This window comes from Mustela lutreola, chromosome X, assembly GCF_030435805.1.
Source record: "Mustela lutreola isolate mMusLut2 chromosome X, mMusLut2.pri, whole genome shotgun sequence".
NCBI classification, from domain to species: Eukaryota; Metazoa; Chordata; class Mammalia; order Carnivora; family Mustelidae; genus Mustela; species Mustela lutreola.
Genome location: NC_081308.1, coordinates 68,480,755 through 68,494,044, shown reverse-complemented (window position 1 = coordinate 68,494,044; position 13,290 = coordinate 68,480,755). Strand labels below are relative to the sequence as shown.

Here is a 13,290-nt window from a genome sequence, read left to right as displayed (position 1 = left end):
ATGATAGTTGTCTTTCTCTGCTTGACTTATTTCACTAAGCAGGATACGCTCTAGTTCCATCCATGTTGTCGCAAATGGCAAGATTTCATTTCTTTTGATGGCTGCATAGTATTCCATTGTGTATATATACCACATCTTCTTGATCCATTCATCTTTTGATGGACATCTAGGTTCTTTCCATAGTTTGGCTATTGTGGACATTGCTGCTATAAACATTCGGGTGCACTGTGTACTTTTAATTTCTTATTTGATTTCCTGGTTGATCCATTCTTTGTTTATAGCATGTTGTTCAACCTACATGTATTTGTGGTCTTTCCAAACTTTTCCTTGTGGTTGACTTCTAGTTTCATAGCATTCTTGTCAGAAGAAATGTATGGTATATGATTGATATTTTTGAATTTGTTGAGACATATGTTTTGGGCTAATACATGATGTATTATGGGGAATGTTTTGTGTGTACTTGAAAAGAATGTGTATTCTGCACTTTTAGGATGGAATGTACTGAATATAGTTATTAAGTCCATCAGGTCCAATGTGTCATTTAAAACCATTGTTTTCTTGTTGATTTTATGCTTAGATGACCTGCCCATTGATGTAAGTAAGATGTTAGAGTCCATACTATTATTATGTTATTACCAATGAGTTCCTCTGTGTTTGTTATTAATTATTTTTTATGTTCCAGTGTCCCATACTGGGTGCATAATTATTTACAAATGTTTTATCTTCTGTTTGGATTGCCCCCTTGATTATTACATAGTGCCCATCATTTTTTTGTCTTGTTAAAGTCCTTGTTTTGAAGTCTATTTTGTTTGATATAAGTATTGCTATTCCTGCTTTCTTTCCACATCCATTTGCATTATAATTTCTCATTCTTTCACTTTTAATCTGAAAGTGTCTTTAGGTCTAAAATGAGTCTTTTGTAAGACACATCTCTAAAGGCAAGGGAAACAAAAGCAAAAATGAACTTTTGGGACTTAATCAAGATAAAAAGCTTCTGCACAGCAAAGGAAACAGTCAACAAAACAAAAAGGCAACCTAAAGAATGGGATAAGATATTTGCAAATGACACTATAGACAAAGGTTGATGTCCAAGATCTACAAAGAACTTCTCAAACTCAACACCCAAAAACCAAATAATCAAGTCAAAAAATGGGCAGAAGACATGAATAGACACTTCTCCAAAGAAGACATACAAATGGCTAACAGACACATGAAAAAACTGTTCATTATTAGTCATCAAGGAAATTCAAATCAAAACTGCATTGAGATTACAACCTTACACCAGTTAGAATGGCAAAGATCGACAAGGCAAGAAACAGCTGTTGGAGAGATTGTGGAGAAAGGGGAACCCTCTTACACTGTTGGTGGAAATGTAAATTGGTACAGCCACTTTGGAAAATAGTCTGGAGTTTCCTCAGAAAATTAAAAATAGAGCTATACTGTATCCCAACAATTGCACAACTATATATTTACCCCCAAAGATACAGATGTAGTGGAAAGAAGGGCCATATACACCCCAATGTTCATAGCAGCACTGTCCACAATAGCCAAACTGTGGAAAGAGTCAAGATGCCCTTCAACAGATGAATGGATAGAGAAGATGTGGTCCATATACACAATGGAATATTACTCAGCCATCAGAAAGGATGAATAACCAACTTTTCCAGCAACATGGACGGGACTGGAGGAGATTATGCTGAGGGAAATAAGTCAAACTGAGAAAGTCAATTATCATATGGTTTCACTTATTTGTGGAACATAAGGAATAGCACATAGGACATTAGGAGAAGGAAGGGGGAAATGAAGGGGGGAAAATCGGAGGGGGAGACAAACCATGAGAGACTATGGACTCTGAGAAACTAACTGAGGGTTTTAGAGGGGAGGAGGGTGGGAGAATGGGTGAGCCTGGTGATGGGTATTAAGGAGGGCACATATTGCATGGAGCACTGGGTGTTTCATGCAAACAATGAATCATGGAACACTACATCAAAAACTAATGATGTGCTGTACGGTGACTAACAACATAATTAATTAACTAATTAATTAATTAAAATGAGTCTTTTGTTGGCAGCATATACTTAGGTCTTGTTTTTTTGTCCATTCTGACACCCTATGTCTTTTGACTGGCGTGTCCATTTACATCAAAGTAATTGTTGATAGATAGGTATTTGTTGCCATTTTATTACTTTTTTGTGTTTTTTTTCTAGAGATTTTCTCTGTTCATTTCTTGTCTTTCTTTCATATTTCCTGGTTTTATTTAGTGATATGTTTAGATTTCTTTCTCTTTATTCTTTGCATATCTTTTAGTGGTTTTTTTAAATATATGGTTACCATTATACATGTATATAACCTCTTCTGTACATAGCAGTCCATATTAAGTTGATGATCATTCACATTTGAACCCATTCTTTTTTCCTTTACTTGTCACATTTTTGGTGTGTGTTATTATATTCTATATCCTTTTTCTGTGTGAGTCCCATGACTAATTTTTACAGAAACACTTATTTTTACTGCTCTTGTGTCTCCTGCATTTATGTTGTCACGTTTTGTCTCTCCTTTCCACTAAAGATCCCCCTTTTATTTTTCTTGTTGAGCTGGTTTAGTGGTCACAAACTTCTTTAGATTTTATTTGTCTGGGAAACTCTATCTCTCCTTCGATTCTGAATGATAGTCTTGCTGGGTAGAAGATGGCTGGCTTCAGATTTTTCCCATTCAGCACTTTGAATATATCATGCCACTGCCTTCTGGCTTGCCAAGTTTCTGTTTATAGATCTCCAGCTAGCTTTATGGGTCTTTCCTAATAAGTTAAGGAATACTTCTGTCTTGCTACTTTTAAGATTTTTTTCTGTATCACTTTTCAAATTAATTTCAATATGTCTTGGTGTTACCTTTGTTGATTCTGATGGGAGTGCTCTGTGTCTCTTTATCTGGATGTCTCTTTCCTTCCCCAGATTAGAAAAGTTTTTCAGTTGTTATTTCTTCAAATAAATATTCTGCCCCATTTTCTCTTTCTTCTTATGGGACTCCTATAATACAAATGTTATTACATTTGATGGAGTAATTGAGTCCCCTAAGCTTATTTTTATTTTGTATAATTCTTCTTTCTCCTTTTTGTTCAGTTCCATTGCTTTCCATTACTTTGTCTGGGTCATTAATTTGTTTTTCTGCCTATTCTAGCCTGCTGTTCATTCCATGAAACTTGATTTTAATCTCATTTGTTACATTCTTCATCTCTTTGATTCTTTTTGGACTCTTTTATCCCTATGGTAAAGGTCTCCCTTATGTCTTCTTTTCTCAAGCCCAGTGAGTAAACTTATGATCATTGTTTAAGTTCTCCATCAGACATTTTACTTATATTTGTTTCACTTAGGTCTCTGGCAGTGGCCTTATCTTGTTCTGTCTTTTGGGATAAATTCCTCTGTCTTCACATTTTGTCTCAGTCTCTGCTTTCTTCTTTATGTTAGAAAAAATGGTTTTATCTCCTGCTCCTGAAAGTAATGGCCTTGTGAAGAAAAGATCATGTAGTTCCCAGGGCCTGGTGCTTCAGGAAGTAACTCCAGTGTGTGTTGTGTGTTCTCTGTTGTTCTGTTCTGGCTTCTCTAACCTTCAAGTCTGTCATCTACAGAGGTTTTCCTTGACTGCTGTGGGCAGTGTTTGGTCCCTGGCCTTTGTGGAAAATTTTAGCTAAGCGTGCTCTTGTCTGCTTATGCAATGAGACTTATCACCACCTCTACTGGAACTGAAGCCTTGCAAAATTCTCTGGTCTGTAAAATGGTGTGAGGAGGGATTTGTGCTAGTCTTCTGGTGGAGGTACCTGCCACCCTGGGACTGAGGAAAGGGTGACAAAGAAGGGCAATTCCACAAGAGCACAGGGGAGTGGGGCTTAGTGTAAGCAATTTAGGCAGCCAGTATCAGTGCTCTGCTATTTGCTCTAGGTGGTTCTGTGTTTATGCTGAGGGGTGGGGGAGGGAAATGTTGCCAGCCAGCAACTTTTTCCCTGAGAGGTATCTCCATGAATGCTGCATCTCAATGAGGTGCTCTGAGAAGAAATAATAATCTCTTCACTGTGTGCCCCAAGTGCTCTTTGTGCTCTTCAGATTGCTGTTTCCAACCTGTCTGCCAGTTGTTTGCCTGTCTTCTCTGAAGGAGCAGTGCATTGCTTTCAGGGCTCTATCCCAGCCAAGCATGCTGACCATTTAAATACTAGGCTTTAAGCCCTACTGGTTGTAAGAACTCTTGAAATTCAGCCCCTCTTGTTTTCCACACCAATGGCTTTGGGGGAAATTTTTCCTTGTACATTTCCTTGTGTGTTCATCACTTTCTTGCCCTTCTCCAAGGACCATGGCCCCTTCTCCTCCACAACACCCACAGTCTATTTCTTCCTTAAACCACCTCTCAGCACTTCCTGCCTTCTTCAATATGATGTTTCCCCTCCCCCTTTCTGGTTTTTTTCTGTCTATCTTCAAGTCAATTTCTGGAGTATTTAGGATAATTTGAGAACTATCTAGTTGTGTTTGTGGGACAAGGCAAACCTAGGGCCCTCTTACTCAGCTGCTACCTTTCTGCTCCTCATTTAGTATTTACTACAAATTGATCTTGTATTTTTACCAATCTTTTAGATATAGAAATACAGAAGTTAAACTTAGAGATTCAGTTTCCAACCTTATCCTTAAAATTTCTGTTCAACCTCAGTAAGTTTAGTTGAATATTTAATAGTTTGACGTAATTTAGACAGGACTCAATAGACATTTCATTTTATTCTATTCATGACAAACAATAAGCCATTAATCAAATAATTAAAACAGAAGAGTTTTGCTCAATTAAATTAAGTTTAGTTAAGTTTTCATCTGCCATTGCATAGTCATAATCCATTTCCATTTCACTGTATTCACTAAGAATAGATAACTAGGGATGTACTAGCCAAAGTCTCAAAAATGTATACATTCCTGAGAAAAAATGTAACTGCATTACTGTTCTGTGACATTTATAGAAGTAAGGCATAGTCTGTTCCTCCACACTAAAGGCTACCCAATATTGAACAACTGGATGATCTAATTCCCCACTGATTCTTTAATGGCATTTTGTGCCTTTTTAAAAGAGCTTCTTTCCATACTGGAAAATCTTGCCTTTATCTGGAAGCTTTCAGTTTCATTTCTAGCTTTTCCTCTAGGATAACCAGGAGACTTCACCTGGACTCTAGGCAAAGATTTCTGATCATCTTTTTATGTTGGAGCATTTATATGCCGACTACAACTGTTTCACTCACACCTTACCAGGAAAAAAAGTGTCTGAGAAGAAATGAACACCCACTTGAAGAACTTTAACCAATTATCCTTAGATTTCTATGTATAAACCCACACTTCTATTGCTGCTACTCTTTGTAGATTTTTCTAGCTTGCCTTTGGACAACACTTTCCTCCCTAGAAAATCCCTCCTAGACATTTCTTCTTTGGAAGGTGGAATTTAAAGATGGCTCCAGGATTCTTTCTCCCTCGTGAACAACTCTATAAAATCAACTCCCCTTGAGTGTGGATGGGACTACAAATATGAGGGAATTTCATTCATGTGTTAGAGTACCAATCAGTTGGCTTTCAGTTAACCAAACAAGAAGTTATCCTGGGAGGCACTATTTAATCAGGTGAGGCCTTCAAAAGAAGACCAGCCCCCAGCTCCCACAAAAGACCTTAAGTTAATAGAAAGAATTCAGAAATAATTGAACAGAGAGATCACTCTCCTGATATCCTGGAAGAAAGAAAATCAAATAACCATGTTGTGAGAGAAGAGGGTTATGTGTCATGGGCCTGAGGGTGACCTCTAGGAGCTGAGAGTGGTTCCTGGTCAATAGTCAGCAAGAAAACAGGGCTTAATCATACAAAAACAAGAAATAAATTCTGCCAACAACCAGTGATCTTGGAAAAGGATCCTTAGCCTCCAGTGAGGTCAGAGTTCTGGCTGACAACTTGATTGCTGCTGTATAAGACCCTAAGCAGAAGACCCAGATAACTCATACCTGAACTCCTAAACCATGGTAACTAAGAGAAAATAAGTTGGTGTTGTTTTAAGTTTATGATAATTTGTTATACAACAATAGAAAACTAATATATCTTCATTCATCCTTTTTTTCTTTTTATTGATAATGGTTATCTAAATGGAGACCAAAAAGTCTGATTAAAAGTTTTAAGCCTCATATATTTTTTCTAAACTCAATATTCTATTGTAAATGTATTCTCTAAGGTCACCACTGGCCTCCTAATTACCAAATCCAATCACTATTTTATGAATTTCATTCTCTTTCATCTTTTGGAAACATTTAAAATCAATGCCCACATTCTTCCTAAGATTGTTTTTAAACCTAAATATTTTCTATTTGGACATTTCTTCAAATTCTAAACTTTATTTTGTTTTTTAGATTTTATTTATTTATTTGACAGAGACAGAAGGGCACAAGCAGGGAAGCGGCAGGCAGGGGGATAGAAAAGCAGGCTCCCCACTGAGCAAGGAGCCCAATGTGGGGCTCAATTCCAGGACCCTGGGACCATGACTTGAGCTGAAGCTAGATGTTTAACCAACTAAGCCACCCAGACACCCCTCAAATTCTAAAATTTAAAATAAAGTGAGTTTATAACCTCCTTGTGGAATTTGGGATATTTTAAACAATTGTAGTCCTCTTGCTTATCCATGATATAAACTGAAGAAATTTTCTGCTACCCCTCAACACCATAACCTACATCTACCTTTCTCAAAAACACACATTTTTTAAAACCAACTTATCTTAAAATCAACCATGTTCCTTTTCCTCTAATTTTGAATTATTTCACTGTCTTCCTATATTTTGGAAAACGTAGTAGACTCTGTAATTTTCCACATTATATTCCTGTTCCTTATAGAATGTATATCTCTTTCCTTATGCAGATTACTTTGTTTTTTGGGCACTTAATAACCCAAATAAGTGAGTCCTTTTCCCAAGTAAGAAGATTTATAATTTGCTTTAGTCCAACAAAATACAATCATAGTGTAAAGTCCCCAAATTTAGATTAATATAACTATTAAAAATTTTCTCACAGTCTTTTGGGAGCCAAATTTCAGAAGTCAGATCATCTCATAAGACCATTTTAGAGTCCAAAGGCCAGAACACAAACAAACTCCTACCTGTCATTCTGTTGACCAAAGTTGGCCCTGGCATCTCCCCTGATTAGGATTATTAGAGATATCAAGTATACTTGATTATCTCCAAAGATATTACTTAAAAGCAAAAAAATGTTTATGATTTGTTTAGACTGGATCAATAACAAGGTCAAAATAGATGTTTCATTGCTCAAAATATGGTTCAAGTTGTGCAGGGCTGGAGGTAGGCCTGGGGGGAAGGAGTTGGGTAAAAACCATGGATACGTGGAAATGATGACAGGATAACATTAAAAACAACTTAAACCTTGGTACTATAAGGCATAATCTCAGGGAGAAAAAAATCACTGATCTGAAGAGCAGGGATATTGGCTTAATTTGGTGGCTCCCTATACTACACTCAAGGAACATGCCTGTCAAAACAATCAGAATTTTAAATTTGCATGTCAGGATAACCTTGTTCCTGACCCAAACTTGGCCAGGAGTCACTATTTCAATAATTAGGCTGTCACTTTCATTTTGCATCACATCTTAGTTTGAAAAAACTATACATCCAAAAAGACCCCACAGTTTATTTCAGGGCTCTCCTTCTGACAGCCCTAGGCTCTCCTTAGTACTTACTAGTGGATTTTTTTTCTTTTACCAACTACTAATACTTCTTTGGCTTCTGTCATTATTATCTTTCTCTGTAAGACAGAAGGTTGGATAGGAGACTAAGGTTAGATTGTGGAAGAGGTTGCCTGAAATATAAGGCTGGGATTTTATTATAGTCATTGTAGGCTCTTGAGCAGCCAAAAGACAAGTGCAACCAAGGGTTAAAGAATGACTGGTGTGAAGAATAATTTTAATTTTTTTTAAAAAAGAATGACCGGTGTGGCAGTAATGTGTAAGATGATTTTGAGGCAAAAAGGCCTGAAATTAATAGGGTATGAAAAACCTCTCCAGGAATTACAAACAGTTCAGCATGGCTAAAATACAAGGTGCATGTAGAAAATAGGTAATTATGTCATCTATGTATGAAGTAAGGAGAGCCAGAAGCGAAGAAATAGTACCAGTAATGAAAGAGAATGAAGAAAACAAAGAGTAAAATGTAGTATCAGATAGTCATTTAAAAGAAATTAAGGCTTGTTAGATACTTTGCAGGATAGATGTCATGTATTAGCTGAGATATGGATGGATGTATTGTTGGCCCTGCAACCCTAACACCATATGATCAAGCATGAGGGGCATCTCATAGGAAAGATGACAAAAAGGAAACAACAAAGATGACTTTAGAAGTTTCTCTGTTAGAAGATCTAAAGAATGGCCATAACAAGAGATGTTATAACTTGTTATTATATACCAAAAGGGGTAAGGCCACTGAGAAAATGTCCTAGAAAGTGGGACGACTTTACATCATAAGATTAGCAGTTAGTTTAGAAACCACTGTCAAAGCTAGAACTTTTGTGTTGCCTTTAGAGGCCCTGGCCAAATTTGTATCCTGAGAACAGCTAATATAATCAAAGAGGAATGGGGTATTTCTCTCAGATGTTCACTGAAAACTCAGGGAACAACTACTAGTTTTAAATCAAGCTTGCAAACATTAGTTGCATTATTGAAAATATTATTTAAAAACCAGGCTTTTGTCCATGTTCCTCTTCACTAAAGCCATAGATCTCTCATCTTACTTGCTCTTTTGTTCCTAAGATTAAACAAGGGAAAAAAATTCCTTTAAACCAAGGAAGATGATACCCTACCCTTCATAGATTTCTAGAATGGCAAACTGAAAGGAAATTCGGAGACATATAATATAAACCTATTGAAATGAAGATAAGTGAAGAGATCGTAGGGAGGAAGTAATTTACTCAAGTTTGCACAATTAATCATCCACGATAGCCCAGGGTATGATCCAGGTCTTGGGCCTATCAGTCCTACAAACTTTCCACCATGTTCATTGTCTTTCTCCATGCAAGGATTCCCTCTGATTTTGGTAAAACATCACTAAAAGCTTATAGAAAATTGATTAATTCAAACCAACTGATATTTAAAACACACTGAACTGTTCACAGCATGAAATACAGAAAGAATAAGACTTGGTTATTGCTCTTTAGGTCTAGTGGAATTGGGGTGGGAATTATGACTATGACACAAAACAATAAATGAAAATTATCAAGAAAGTAAAAACAAAACACTGCAGGACATCAATGGAGAAATGTACTAAATTGGATTGAAAGGAAGAGGAATGGTTTTTTGTTTGACCGGAAATAAAAGAAGAAGTACTATTACTACCTTCACTTAATAGAAGACACCAGCCAAGGTAGGTAGATCCCCAGCTCTACCCAGACCACACTTAGTACAAAATGTGTAAGTCATTCTTGTTTATAGGTAGTTCCAGTGCAGCAACAATAAAGAGTATCATATGTGAATTGGGACCTTGTATTGTCAGATTATTTCTGAATCTCTTACTTCCCTCATTCACTGGAGCTTGCTTGACCAGGTTATAGGTTCATTGGAGGCTAAAGCTGAAGAAAGAATACACAAACACACACACACACACACACGGATTTAAGGTGACCCAAACAAAATATCTAAATAAAACCTAAACTAAATAATTAAAATAAAAAATTGTATATCCACACTTTCACTTATTGGCCTGATGTCTACCCACCCAATCACCCAGATAAGAATGGTAGAATCCAATTTTAGCAGAAGCTAGTGCCAGAGACAAGAGTCCTCGAGGAAACTAGAAAAAAAAAGGCAAAGAGTGAAAGTATTGAGTGCCTGCTATATGCAAAGCTCAGAATTTCTAAAAATAATAATAATAATAATAATAATAGAAGAAATGTCAGAATCCCAAATTTGAGGAAACACTGTTGCCCAAACAATGTGACATGTAATCTCTTGTGCATGTACCGTGAACTAAACTATAACTGTACAACTATCATGGATATGGATAACTAGTACATTAGCCTGGTAAAACTACACTTCTCATAGATGGGTCTTAGAAGTTCAAAAACTTTCTTTCTCTTTCCACACTAGGAAAAAATATAAGCTTTGACTAAACACAAAATTGTGACAGAGTAAAGTTAATTTTCTCCATAGATGAGTGAAATCATACAATTTTAGGCTCAGATTTTTTTCATTCAATATTCAGTCAGTATACCTTTATTGATTACAGATATCTAGGGCAAGCTAAACAAAAAAGAAAATTTATTGACTAAGTAAAAAAATAAAAAGCCAACTCAGTTTGACTAGTTCCTCACCTGCAGCCCATACTTCACCCAGACTGCTAGTAGTAAGTTACCTATAACAATTCCTTATTGGGAAAAGAAGGGAAATTCAGAAAGGGAAAATAAATTGGAGAGGATCTAAAAAATGGTTATTTGAATACAGAGTGGATTCATTATTATTTTTTTTATTTTATTATTATCAGAGTGGATTCAAACAGCAATATTAGAGCTGTAGGTTCGTATTCCTACTGTTAAAACTTGTCTCCATTTTATATTTTTAATTTCCTTTATTTTCCATTTGATTTTTTTTCTGCAGAATTCCTTTAGAAAAGTCTGGTGTGTTGATACTTGCTCAGGATAAACTGAAAGATATTTATTTTTTGGTACTTAGGCCACAGATAAATGAAAAGTGGCCAGCCTATGTGGTGCCCACATTCAGGGATGAAAATTGCCATAGGGAAATAAAAATTGGGGAAGGGGGGGGGGGTTGTTCAGGTTGCTACCATTTCACAAAAGCCCTTATTTGTTTATTTCTTGGAGATTTGTTACACTTCATTAGATTTTCTGATATAGTTTAATTGAAGAGAAGAAGCATATACTCATGAAAATTTAACAATACAAACTATAAAACAGTTGATTTCTGAAGGCATATAAATATGCCAAATTAATGATATAAACAATAATTGATACTGTGAGATTTTAGGGAAAAGGGCCCAAGATATTCTAATCTATAATTCCTTCAAGAAAAACTGTCCATAAGCCATTCCAGATATATATATTTGATATTTTTAATGTTCTAATGCTTTTTCCTAAAAAAACAGACCCTTATATATGAACTTCCAAATTATTTTTCCTTTGAACTTATTAACAAACATTTTAGAAGAGAAAATAGGAGAAATATCATGGTTTCATAGAGAGGAGAGTACTTTTATAATCCTGGGTTCATCTTTAGACACAGAAGCTACTTGCACACAGCAACAAAAATTTGTGATCAGCCCTGGTCCATACTCAAAGTTCCACCCCCATCCCCTGGGGATGTAAAAATGATAGTAGAAGAAAAAAGGAGGCATGGAAGGAATCAAATAACTAGACCTAAATCTGTCAGTAAAGCTGTGATGTCCCATGACAAACCCTGGATCTGTACTTAAGGCCACTAAGTTCCCATGACCCTTCTGGACTCCTTCTAAGGTCACTGACTTTCTTTTCAATCTTGTGATTTCATTTTAGGCTTCATCTGAAATTACGTCATAAAAAGCACTGACCACTAACTAGGAACATTCGTGAAAGGCACTGCAGTGTCAGAAAGAGGTATGGTTCCACTTTCCAAATCAATCTTGTTTCTTCAACTTGCAAATTATCTTAACAAAGTAACTTCCTTTGTCATATGCACAAAAAAATTAATTTTCTGTTTATTGTTTGTTTATATTGATCAATTAATAGCCCATTTTCTTTGTTCTAAGATAGTTCTTACCATACTATATTATAAGTTTTCCATACTTCTGAGTTATCACCCCCCACCCAGACTTTGAGCTGCTTGAAGGCAGGGATAGGAATTAGGTATCTCTGAATTCATATAGTGTGGGTCTCATTATTTGGGGATCACAGTAAATTCTATAAAAATAAATTAAATGCTGTCTAAGATAAGCAAAGCCATAATTTGTGAAATGAGTGGCTTAGACTACATGACCTCTATCCTTCTATGAGTCATTACTTGTTTGAACGTTTTACAATTTTCTTTTTATGACCTAATACAAGTCATTGATTTGACTTAGTTATAAATAAACAGTTGAACTTAAGATACCAACATTACTAGGAAAGTTTATTTTGGTTTGTAAGGACTGGAAAATTTATTAATGGGACTAATGACCATCTGCTGTCCATTAATTTATCAATTTTATTTGGCACCTTTTATTCAAAGATCTGGAATGTCAAATTTATAATATTTAACACAAAAACAAATAAATGATTATTCCATGTCAAGATATAATATTTTTCAATCTTACAGTTAGCATTACGATTTAGTTCCTTCCTTAATACCTTAAGAAGCAACTTTAGGCGCTGAGGCTGGAAAGATTTTAAATGATACTGGAATGCAAAGATAACTCTAAGTGGTTTTGAATGATAAATAATAATTTTAAATGACAAACTTGTTCATCATTCATGTATTCATTCACTCAGTTAGCATTTGTTGAACACTTATGATCAAAGTACGTATGTCTTAGCCTTGTGTGACATGCCTTCTTATATATCAACCAGATAGTCTATAAGGGAAGATAACATATACATACAAATCATTGATCTGAAAGAGAAATTTAGAGTTCTCTAGAAGGGAAAATGATAGAAATTACTGTGGAAGGAGAATGAGGAAAGTCTTAAAGTCTTCACACCCAAAAAGGGTGTAATTCGAGTTTGTGCATATACCTAGATGGTGGAAAGAGTATTTTAGGCAAGAGAAATGGCATGGAAAAAAGTCAGGTGAGAAAACATGTAGCACATGTCCCTAGCATAGTATAATAGTTGTTTCATTGAATTATAGGGTGTGCAAAGAAGAAAAGTGAGAGAGAAGCTAGGAAAATTTAGTTGAAACTAGGCTATAGAGAGCCTTAAATACCATGCCAAGAAGTTTGGATTTTATTCTGAAAGCCCTCAGGGACCACTGAAGTTTTTAGAACAGAATATGATAGAGCTGGAAGAAGCCCAAGTATATGGACAATTTACCTAGAGCTTTTAGAAAGATGTTGTGGGGATTGATAGTGATAGGAAAGACAGATGGTAATTAATCTAACACCTTTCAAGTGTAGTTCTCAAAGGGTATAGCAAAAAAAAAAAAAAAAAAAACTCAACAGCGCCATCTAGTGCCTCATCATAACTGCACAATTTGTGGAAAACCTAGCAACAGGGCTAACAGAGAAAGACTTAAGTTTAGGCAGTTTCCCTCTTTTCCACAATTGCACTTGAG

General features: G+C 35.8%; 1 protein-coding gene across 3 annotated transcripts in view; it reads left to right on the top strand.

Moving 5' to 3' along the window:
- The window catches only part of CYSLTR1 (cysteinyl leukotriene receptor 1), a 55,758-nt gene that overhangs the window by 20,677 nt on the left and 21,791 nt on the right, over nucleotides 1-13,290 (top strand). For 2 of the 3 annotated variants that reach the window (XR_009349935.1, XM_059157678.1), the window contains exons 2-3: nucleotides 9,213-9,418; nucleotides 11,559-11,639. The gene's annotated coding sequence lies outside the window, so the exon portion shown is untranslated. The remainder of the gene's footprint in view (nucleotides 1-9,212; nucleotides 9,419-11,558; nucleotides 11,640-13,290) is intronic. The other variant, XM_059157679.1, reaches the window with a different exon arrangement.